At 39.3% G+C, this 12386-nt stretch overlaps 1 protein-coding gene across 1 annotated transcript in view; it reads right to left on the bottom strand.

Moving 5' to 3' along the window:
* The window catches only part of LOC122792184 (microtubule-actin cross-linking factor 1-like), a gene marked incomplete in the record, with an annotated part of 3579694 nt that overhangs the window by 2416158 nt on the left and 1151150 nt on the right, over positions 1–12386 (bottom strand).

Raw genomic sequence — 12386 nt, 5'->3', positions numbered from 1 at the left:
CCGACATATCTCAGCAAAACCCTTTCAGAAGCTCTTTTCTGCTTACAGCTCATTTTGGGACTGTTTAAGGGCCATTACTTGAAAGGCTTCTATTATATTTTGGCATTATGGAATAAAAAGCTATTTAACCATTTGAATTGTTTTGCTTTTTTCCTCCACTTTATGTGAAAGATGACTAAACAATTTTTTAGGGGGTCACATTTAACACCTACCCTTTGACATTTTTTGCAAGGGCTAAATTGCTAGGCATGCATGCATACCTCTCAACCTCTTAGGGCAAGAAATCTGGACAAAGCCATAAATAAAAGTGGGACAAAGGCCCAAAAATAGGGACACTTTTTAAGTATTGCTCTTAGAAACTTAGAAAGTTGATAGAATAACAGGTTTTACATTAACACACATTTTCTGAATGGTATGAAGTCTGAAACTAAAATGTTTATTATTTTCTAACTTCAGTCTAATGATTTGCCACTAATTTTCCAGAAAACCACAATTTTATGAAAAATGGACCGAAAATATGAGGCAAAAATCTGTACAGTTGAGAGAGGTATGCATGCATACCAATTACTGAAAAAAGTTGGTCAGAAAAAGGGTATCTATTGCATAACATTCAACATGCTTGCTTATCTTAATGGCATTTCTAAGACAACATCAAAAGTTGCTGTTTCAATGCAGAGTTAAAAATGTCTTCATACATGTACTCTATTTGCTTAATAATGTTCCCTTTGTCCTGCAACATGAGTCAGGCAGCTAACCCACTGAAGAGATATATACGTGTACGTGCTAAAAATATTAAGGATATGACTCTCCTTACCACTAGCCTACACAATGTTAACTGATGCCTATTTGAAGCCTCTGGCTGCATTTGGTGAGATAACTTTAGGGTATGACACTGTATTCCGATATTTTTCTTCCACTCTCAAAGAACTAATCTGGTTTTCTGGGTGCCAGCGACTGCAAATTAAGTCCCAAAAAAAACACTCTCAAAGAAATATTCAAACACTGAAACACTCACCAGATGGCTATTTATTTACACTCCTAGAAATGCAAAAGCTCTAAATATCACTTATGGGAGTCCAATATTCCATACTGCCCACTAACAAATGTGTCAACATTAAATTAAGGGTTCCTCCTAAGCCTGCAATGCTGGTGTAGAGGTGAAATTCTCTAACTATGGTTCAAGGTTACCTGAATTCAAACAATGGCCCAAACTTTTGATAACACAGGCAGAGAGCATGGGTGTTCCCATCCTTAAGGGGAGGGATGGTAGCCATACCCTCAAGGCAGATGCACATGGATTGATATTGTTTTGCTATAGACCAGAGAAACAACTAATAGTGCCTCCTGTAGGAGGGCAGGGCTATAGCTGACATCAACCTCTTGTGTGAGGGAAGTAATGCTGACACTCACTAAACATCCTACCCATGGGCTGTCACTACATGTGTGAAAGGGGGTTGGGGTCAAAATAAAATCTCAAACCACCCCTGATTACTGCCTAAATGATACTCTCCCAGCTGACATCGCCCCCAGTGATGTGGGGCATGAACGGGCTGATTGTCAGAGAGGGCTAACAATAAAAAGAGGCAAAGAAAGTACAAAAAAATAAGGGTTCCCCCAAAGGGCCTGAAGTAAAGTATTCCTTGCTATCCGCAAAAAGAATGTAAATGTGCTGTCTAATGACAGGTGTCTATCAGAGAAATGCATCTGAGTCAAATAATCAAGACCCTCCCCCCTCTTTCTAATATCAGGATCAGGAGACTGTGTGAGAGAGGGGTCTTTTATGGTAGCAGAAGATGGACTGACAGAAGCAGACAGTTCATCCAGTTGGAGTTCAGGGACACAACACCCCCCGCTGCCACAAATTCTTCTGTAAAATGTTGGCAATCAGAAACTACAGGACTAAGACAGGCACTAATAGGACAGATGTCTCGAAAGTGGATAGCAGCACCTTCACTGAATACCATAGAAGGTTCATCAGCCTTAATTTTTTTCCTCTCCAAAAGGAGAAAGTCATACTTCTGTCAAGATCAAGAAACCCCAAGGCCAAAACAGCTTGGCTACTTAAAGGAGAGTGATCCTTGGAAACATGTCCCAAAAGACAGGGTGACCATTTGCGGTTGCCAAGGAACTGGTAGCTGGCTGCGACACAGCAGATAATTCTAGAATTAGTCTGATATGAGCTGTCAGTATTCCCATGTCAGTCTTATGGGACAAAAGCAGTATGGAATACCTCAGTAGATTATGAAACTAGGGTCTGACCATTTGTACCTCCTTTGGGCCAATTTTCTTGTAGGACTGACAGAATCATAAAACCACATACTTTGTCTATGAAAGTTTCAACTGTTCTCTTACACGAGTTGCTCAAACATTTTGAAAATGACTCAGAAGCAAAAGTGGTAACCTCCCTGTCCTGTTATTATTGCCAGAGGTGTGTGTTCAAGGAAGGTCCTCAGATTATACAACTTTCACTGTAAAGTCTTTTTTTAATAAACAAAGCATAAAGTCTACAGTAAAAAAAAAACTTCACAATTTTTGCCAAAGCAGAATAAACATAGAAGAAAAAAATCATTTACTGGTATCTGTTTTCCACAAACATACTTGCTTGTGACCTTTCCTGGGGAAGTCATCAGGCATGAAAAGGTCTCCAAATCACAGGCAAAATATATCCACATTTTAACAAGACCACTGTCCTCTATAAGAATATTAGGAAAAAAATGACAGCACTGGAGGTTGTCTGGATGAAGAGGTGGACACATTTTCAATCACACAACGAAGCAAAACAGAACAGAACATGGAGTTGGCATTGCACATCCTTTATACAGTAGGCAATACTGGCATCCATGGTATTGGGGGGAAGCTGCCTATACACAGGGAGTGTCTGAAAGTCATGCAAGACACTCATACATCCATTTGCCGTGTAAATCCACTCATTTTGTAAGATACAACCGCAGTCATTTTTACAATGAACATCTGCAGGTTGCTGCAACTGCTTATTCTCACTTTCACTGGGTTTGCAAGCACAGATTCTAAGTGGTCTGGTGGTTCACTCTTTTGAATTTTCCATGACTTGACATCAAGGCTATTTGTCTTGTCTTGTTGGATTTGATAGTGTTGCCTTTTTGTGTACCCAATAATAAGTTTTATATATATATATATATATATATATATATATATATATATATATATATATATATATATATATATATATATATATATATAGATCTAGGACTATTGAATGAAAGTTCAATAGTCCAAATCCATAATCACCGAACACACTTTAATGAAAGCGCGTTCACAGAAAAAGCGCTTTCGTTAAAGTGTGTTAAAAAAAAAAAAAAAAAAAAAATTACATTTACGTTTTTGCAGGGGGGCAAGTCCCTCACACCCCCCTACTTTAATATTCTCACTCCGAGGTCGCACTACAGTGGGGAAAAGGGAATTTTCCCTTATCCCCACTGTAGTGCGATCTCCGCAATAGGCATACTTAAGTGAAAGTGTTTCTTCGGTAAAAAGCACATTCGTGCAAGTATAACCGGCCAAATCTGTTTCGGTGATGTTGTCATTCGGGGATCTGTATGGATCCCATATATCCATATATATATATATATATATATCTATATCTATATATATAGAAAGAGATACATATATACACCCATCCACCAATCCATCCATCCACAACTCCCTTTTTTATATTTTTTGCACATGGTGTCAGGGTGTCTCGTCAATGGTAACCAACACCTAGACCCAGTGTTTACTCTGATGGCTAACCCTGCCATATCTGTGCTTCCATACTACACCCATACGCACCCACCCACACCTATTAACACTTTAGTGTGTCCTATCCACCTACTGCGGGTCTCTGGAATATAGGAGGAAACCGGAGAAAACCAACACAAACACAGGGTGGACATGCAGACTTCACACAGAAGACCCCACATATATTCCAAAGTTGTGTACAAGAGAGTACGCCTTATATATCACCACAAAGAAACGAATGAGTCTGACTCCAATTGCAAACCACAATGCACACTGCGCATGAAGAAATCTATCTCATATTTTTGTATTCCTTAGTTTCCACTTATATGACTTTGTACCTCCTCACCTTCCTGCTACCCAGTGAATCATTAGTCACTACAATGGAGTATCCTCACACACTTATTTCCTACTGATGTGTTATACATACTGCATTACCCATCTATGGAACACATATATGAATGCAGATGCATGTAGACACACACACACACACACACACACACACACACACACACACACACCAATCCAGATTAAACACGGTGATCTGTGACACTGTAATCATTGTGATTCATTACACTGTGCTACTACCAACCCCCAATGTATGAATTAACAGCAGTCTACAGTAAATTTAACCAATTAAGAGTGAAATAAGTGGCACTACTACTGAAAGTTTAATGTATGATCTATATACATTTTTATCAGTTTCTGATCAGAAGGTTCTAACATTTTTTTTTTCATTGATGAAATGAAACTAACCAATCCACACTTCTGTCTGCTGCTTGATCCCTCTCCAGTAAAGATGGACAACCATCTTTCTCTGGACTCTAGGATCAGATTTGCATTATGCAGTTTCTTAACTTCAGAAAACACACGCACACAGGCAAATTCAACAGAAAGTACGACAAGACTTTAACGAATAAACTGTATGAAGTCACATGCTTACATGCTTCAAATATGGAGATACATTGGTCCCTTGACAGATTTTCATTGACTGTTGTATGATCGACAGAAAAAGGGTGAAACAACTTTCACAGAACCTTGGAGGTTACGTTTTTTATTTATTTTTTTTACAGGGAGCAAGCTGTTAATTTGTTTGTGTCTTTCAGCTTTTCCCGGTTAGGGGTTGCCACAGCAGAACTCCAGTCCGCTAATGATTGACAGAGGATTTTTACGTACCGAGTTACCAGCCCTGACACACAACCTTCAATGAAGGCACACCCCATTCCGCCCCATTCACATATGCTTCCACATAGAAGACGCTCTAGCTGAGAATCGAATGGGACGTCTTGCTATGAGGCGACAACGTGGGAAGATATCTCCACATCCCCAGACTTAAATATAACTACTCTGAGGTCGCACAACAGTTGAGAAAAACAAAAACTTTACAGTCTGTGAAACTTGTTTCATTCTTTTTCCACCACTCACACAGCTCTTGAGGAAATTGCCATCAATGGGTTGAAGGAACCTCTAACTACATACTCTGCTTCAAAATTCTGAAAGGAGTTTGAAAACCACTCCTCACATGACTATTAATAAACATTTACATTGTTCATTGTGTACTACTGACTTTAAGTTCATATTACAGTGGCCTTTGAAACCTACTCACTGACCATCCCTAATATAGATTTCCACTGAAGTGTTCTATCATCATTTCTCTATAAGGAATTAAAATAGCACAGACCAGTCATTTATCCTTCAAAGGATACACTGTCAAGTTCACTAACCCAAGATACTACCAAGTTGTTTAAATTTGCACTAGTCATCTGTGCGAAACAATGAAAAAGAGAGAGACCACACCAACCACTACCCAGTATCTATTTCACTGCCTTGAACAAAGAAGCCAGTATGCATATTTCACCATGAAATCTTGTAAATCAGTACATGTGAGATTATTTTGTAATTCCCAACCACATCTCTCAACCTCTTAGTCCAAAAAATCTGGACAAAGACAAAGACCCAAAAATAGGGGCAGCTTTTAAATAATGCTTTTATAAACTTGAAAATTTGCTAGAACAACAGAGTTTACATTAATATGCATTTTATTTTATTATTTATTTTATTTTACATTTGTTGACCGGGCTAGTCTAGCTGGATATATGTCCATTTTCAGTAGAGGCCCGGGGAGAAAAGCTCCAAGTTTTGTGACAAGTTTAATCAGAGAATGGCAATACAGAGATTAGATACAAAACATAAGAAAGGTTTTTTTTTTTTATAATCATATGAAAACATATGTTTACAAAGTTTTCTGTACAGTGAAAGTTAACAAGGGAAAGGTAAAGGAAAATAGTAAGGTTAGTCTGGGTTAGTGCAGGAGCAAAGCCAGTGTTTATTGAGATACATTTTCAGTTGTGTTGAAAAAAAAAAAAAGAGGTCAAAGATGAGATATCAGAGGGTAGTTTGTTCCATATTTTTTCCAACAGAGTTGGAGAATAGACAGTCACCTGCATAGTTATTGGGTTTGGTAATATTAATCTGTAGTTTGTTTTGAAGAGTTAGTTGCCTCAGGTATATTATTATATATGGAAATAGAGTATTGGAGTATTATTTGGCTGGATGTTTCTGAAGGATATGAAGTCTGAAACTCATCTGCATGCTACTATTTAGTGATTTCAGTCCTGAATCACTTGACAGAAAATCACAAATGTTATAAGAAAGAGACCAAATATACAAGGCAAAAAACTGCAGTCTGCGAATGTCTGGACCGTTGAGAGATATGTGACAAAATGAAGCTCATTAGTAGCTCATAACCACATCCTTCCTTCACCAGACTGCAAAACGCAAATGAAGATGCAAAAGGTCAAAAACAGAGGGAAGAAAACCTTAGCCCAGACAGGAACAAAAAATACAATACAATAAGGACAATGGCCTCTTTGCAGAGGATGGCCTAAAATAATTCTGCTGCTCATCAAGCAATTCTACAGACACAGCAAAAAGAATGTGAATGTGCTTATGTCTAACGACAGGTGTCTATCAAAGGAAACTTCTCATGTGCAACACCTGCTGTAATCAGCAGGTATGTCAGAAACAGAGGAGCTTACTTAGAAAGCTGGTGAAACTCCTATATCATGCCATCCATCACTGATGTCAATGAAACAGCATGAGAATTTGCCAAAGCAAAAGACAATCTCTCAACAAAACATCTCTACTTAGATCTGTATACCTCATTCCTGCTTACTTGCAATGTATGAACAATGCTAAAAGATGACTAAGGGCATGCAGTTCTATGGTAGCAAATAGACAAATGCATACTTTCTAGCAAAGTACACTACTACCCATACAACAGTTTTGATATAATGCTGATCATATACAAAGACAATTATATGACTAAAAATATTCCAGAAAGTTCAGTTTAGTTTCATTTAAACTGGCAGTTCAGTGCAGTGGATTAAAGCAGCTACTGAACTTCATTCTGGGAAAGTCAGTTAAACACAGTGCCTACGTGTTGGCCATAAAAGAAGGTAATTTTCCCTAGTGGGTTTACCGGGCTAACAAACGAATACAATAAATAATCAAATGCATAAATAAATGACAACTACAAACAAGAATTGAAACAGAAATGCAAGAAAGCACACATTATTTTGTAAATAAACAGTGAAAATTGATATACAAGGAACTTTCTGGCACAGGAATCTAGAACAGTGACAGCTTCTGAAAGGCCAGTAAGTGACATGCTCTAAATATTCTTTTTAAATTTCAGACTTTAGTCACGTGGACTGCACAATATTTGGGTAAAGAATGAGTATTACTTTAACAAAATAAGGATGTGAATGCAATAAAAGACTTAATAAAAGTACACTATAAGAACAGTCCTCAGTCTGTCTGTACTGTTAACATGCTGGTTCACTTACAGGACAAGGACACTGAAGAGAGGGAAAAGATATTTAAGGTAAGCTGTGACTTTGGGGAAAATCATTACTTGCTTCCAAAAAGAGGTCAGAGTTGGACAGCCATCACAGTTTTAAAAGATAAGCAATCCCTAAAACTTAAAAAAAGCATATGCTTTTCATCATATCAGTCTTTTCTCCAGTACTAATACCCCTGTATCATAAAGCTGGTTGCTTTTGAATCTTGTACACCCCATATTGTCAGAAGGGTGCCATGCTGTGCAATTTCATTTTGCACTCAATGTTTTTGCCTCTTTGATGTAAATTTATGGGAAATGTATTAAGTAAAGAGGACAATATTTACTGCCACAATCTCTCTCTCTCACGGATTTGACAGTCCTTGACAAACTGTCAGTTTGTCTTTTTAAACCTGGATCCTTTGTTGTTTGTAGCTATGATTTATATATTTTAAGTTATTTTTAATATTAGGCTTGAAAAAGTATCTTGTTTACTGCTTTTATTTTGACTAAGAAAATACCACAACAGTAGTTCCCCTATTTGTCACTACTGCAGTATTCCTTATTATAGGGATATCCTGCCGAGGGTAGTTGTACGTCCAGCCAGCATGCTAAAGCCTGGACCCTTCCATGGGCTGTATGTCAAGATTCATGTCCCACATCTTAACCATGAGGCATGTAAGTGATGTACGAATACAAAACCCTCAGAAGTGAATTGCTTCAAAATAACAGTAGCAGCTAATGAGGATAAAGGAAGAATGGTACATGTATATCCAGACGTAATAAAAATGATCCTCTTGGCCAGAGGAAAACGGAAAACTCAAAAGAGGAAGGAGGGAGGGAGGGATGGAATACCATTCTTAAGATTCCTTTTGCCAGACTCCAAGTGAAGAAGCTTCAGTAATATGTAAAGGCAATTTGGCTTTAACATTTGTCATCTCTGGAATTACCCACTCCTTTCCTGCCTTGTCTCAAACAGAAATTTCTGTGGTGGATTCATCAGATATCTCTGAATCCAGGTCTGTCTTTTCAGGCTCTTTCCCCTGCTCAGGAGCTGCAGAGAGATGCTTCAGATCTGGGATGGGGGGGGCTTCTTCCAACAATATCAGAATCCAGGCAGTGTAGTGACCCCCAATAACTGGAGGAGCACATCAACATCAAAGAAATGAGAGCTCTGACTTTGGCTTTACAAGCCTTGCATTCTTACTGAGTTTCAAATTATCTCTGGGTTTAACCAGACAACACCACTGCTATGTGGTACATAAACAAGAAGGCACTAAGTCATACCTTCTTTGAGAATTTGCTATCCGCCATCATCTGACCCTTCAGGTGGTTTACATTCCCTGAGAGCATACTCTTGTGGCAGACAACCTGACCAGGTCCAGGGCAGATATTCACGAATGGATGCTTCACAGAAATGTCTTCCTGGACATTATCTGTTGGTGGGGTACTTATCAAGCAGATCTGTTTGCCTTTCCCCTAAACAGTTAATTTCCCAAGTTCTGTTCCAGGGTGCCGAGTCCTTTGGCTTGGAAAGTGGAGGCCATGTCTTTTTCCTGGAAAGGGGTATTTCTGTATTCATATTCCCCTCTTCCTCTGTTGTCCAAGCTCTTGCACAAAACTGTGTGGGACACACCTAAAATTTTGCTGGTGACTCAGTTTTAGTCCAGGTAGCATTGGTCCACCCTTCAGTTTCATCTGGCCAGGGGTAATCATCACAAGTTACTTCACAGGATGGATCTCCTCACACAGAACAAGAGCTGGCTTCATTCACCCTCATCTGCTCACCCTACATTTGACCCTTAGAGTGATAGGGTTTTGTTCCCTTTTCGATCATATTTTTTTTTGAGGATGTTCTTTGGATTACCTCTCAACAGGTTACTGACCAGCTTGGGCATAAAAGAAGTATTGGTATTAAGAGAAACTATCTGTGAAAAATTAAAAAAGGGGAACTGCCATAACAGCCTGGAGTTCAGAGATCCTCTTGGCAGGAGTAACAGCCACCAACAAAACAATTTTCCAACTAAAGAACTGCAAAGTAGAGGAAGCTGCAGGTTCAGAAGAAGGTTGAATCAATTTTTCAAGAACAAATAAAATTGAGTTCCTGGTACCTTAGAGCCCAAAGAAATTCTCTAGCAGACAGCATTTGAAAAGGAAGAAGAGACAAAGAAAGCTATAAAGAAGGTGACTTAGGCAGGACGAAGAAAAATAATCACAGGTAAAGTCTGAATTCCTCAATCCCAGGAAAATATGGTCCTAAGGAGGAGTCAGAACAGATTTTTGGGGATTAAGAGTGTACCCCATACTTTGCAGCAGAAACATGGTACAGTCAAGATACTGAAGAAGCTGCTGAGAAGGAGCTTGCATGAGGTCTTCCAGATCAGAATTCAGAAATCTGAATACCATGGGGTCTGTAGTAAGCTATGACTAGAGCTAGACATTTGATAAGAACTTGCAGACCTGTAGAAAGAGAAAAAAGTGAAGCAGAGAACTTATAATGTGATGAAGAAACAGAGAATTGTAAAATTTTTTTGAAGACAGGGTGAATAAGAATGAGAAGATAAGCATCCTTCAGGTCCGATGAGACCAGATAGGCCTGTGGAAGCAGCAAGGGAAACAGGAACTAGAGAGAACATTCTGAAAGAGGAGAGCCCAGAAAAGTTCTGAGAAAGGACAGATCCAGAATGAGACGTTAACAACACTCCTTCCTGATAAGCAGAAACATGCTGGAATAAAAACCATGGGCCTCCCTAAGAGCGAGGAACAAGCTGAATAGTTCCCTGAGCCAAAAGGTCCTGCAGAAGTGAAGGAAAAAACGAAGTTGCCAAAGAGGAGGCTGAGGAATTACTGAGAAGGGTGGAAGGTATTTCTAAACCAAGAAGTATCCTTTTTGAATTATGGAAAGAATCCAGGAATCCATGGTGGCCTGCTACCAGATGGGATAAGATAGAATTAACTGGAAGGAAAGAAGAATCAGGCTGAGAGGCAGGGAAGGATAACCATCAAATAGAAAAATATTTGTTCGGAAAAGAGGGCCTTTGACCGAAAAAATACTTTTAGAGGATTTCTTACTCCTTTAGAGTCTTCTGTTGTCTACACAGAAGAAGATGTACAAGTATAATTCCTTTGAAACTTAGGGATAGGGGAAAGAAAAATCTGTCTGAGGTCCTGCATAACCTTCTCATTATCTTGTAAAGTTTTAAAAAAACTGCAGCTGCAGATCCAAAGAGATTCTCTGAGCACAACAGAGAATCCAATAGCTTGGCTTTTGTATCATCAGAAGAGACTGTAACCTAAGCTGGGAGTACCTACTTAAAACAGATCCTAAAGCAGCAGCAGTCCTAGAAGATGCATCACCAGCATCATAACTGCATTTGACAGAACGGCAAGGCACCTGAGAAGCAGTACTCAAAGAAAAAGCAGATGTCTTAGCTTCAGAATCAAGCATGTCAGTTACAACACCACCAGGTGTAGACAGAAGAGACAGCACATACCTGGTCATATGGGTCTGCTAAATTTATGGTACTGAAAGCCAAGGTACAAACCTTTTCCCCACACCTATCCATAGCCCTACTGTCCTTTGTCAGAAGATAGAAGCTTAAAGAAGACAGTAATTTGGAAAGTTTATCGGCAGAAAGAGAAACATTTTTACAGGATCAGAGTAAGGATATTTATGTAAAACCTTTGAGCCTCAGCAGCTTGTAAAACCAGGTTTCATATGTGCAGGAGGCTGTTTCTCAGTAGCTTGGGAAGCAGCAGTAAGTGTGTTCAGAAGGGCTTAACGACATACGATTGACTGCAGAAGGCCTGGGAGAATCCATTTGTAAAAGGGCAGAATACCTCTTTTGAACTTCAGGAAAGAGGGAACTCGCCTGCTGAAAAGTGTATCACCAAAAGAAAGGTTCTCATATAGGCTGCCTGAAAAATCAACTGATGGCATATGGCAATGTCAAATGCTATGAGGGCTAGTCTGCAAAAGTGGTAATACTTTGCCCCACTCTTGTTTGTTTACATACCAGTGGTGTGGTCTGTAAAGTCCCCAAGTGGACCTGGTGACCAGAGGTAATGCAGACCCTGAACAGCCAGGATCAGAGCTTTCATTTCTTTAGGACTAATAAGCTCTTTCATCTCCTGAGACCACCAGACACCCTGAAACCTAATGCTGTTGCAACAATCTCCCCAGGGTAGGTCTGAAACATCTGTAAAAAGTTTGAGTGAGGGGAGATGCCAGAAAGGGGAAACCTGGATTTAGATAAATCTGGTTGATACACCAAAGAACCTCCTTCCTTAAGTATGGGAAGAGAGGTATTCGGAAATCCAGAACATGACAATGCTGAAGCCAAATTGTCTTCAAGTACCACTGGAACCTCCTCATATGGAATCTGGCAAAGACAATCATGGGAATAGTGTACACCATGAGCCCCGGGGCTCTTAGAAACTCTCTTGCTGAGGCCTCTTGGAATGGAAGATGGGACCAAAAGAAAGCGGTCAAAGAGAGGACCTTGGGAGAAGGAAGAAAAGCAGTCATAGTAATCATTTGAATCCTGCAACCCAGGAAATCCTGATCTTGAGAAGGCATCAGAACTGGCTTGTTTAGATTTAAAGTAAAGCCTACACTGTGAAGAAGAATTGTGAATACTAAGTCCTGCAATAGAAGGCTTTCTGAGAAGGAGCTTGAATGAGAAGGTTATCTAGCTACAAAAAAAAATCTGAATGACATGAAGTTTACAAAAAGCTACTACAGGGACTAGGCATTTGGTAAAATACTCTCATAGATTCATAGATTCATAGA

The sequence above is a fragment of the Protopterus annectens genome, chromosome 1.part2, assembly GCF_019279795.1.
Source record: "Protopterus annectens isolate FY-2018-M chromosome 1.part2, PAN1.0, whole genome shotgun sequence".
Classification (NCBI taxonomy): Eukaryota; Metazoa; Chordata; order Ceratodontiformes; family Protopteridae; genus Protopterus; species Protopterus annectens.
This window is presented reverse-complemented; position numbering and strand designations above follow the sequence as displayed.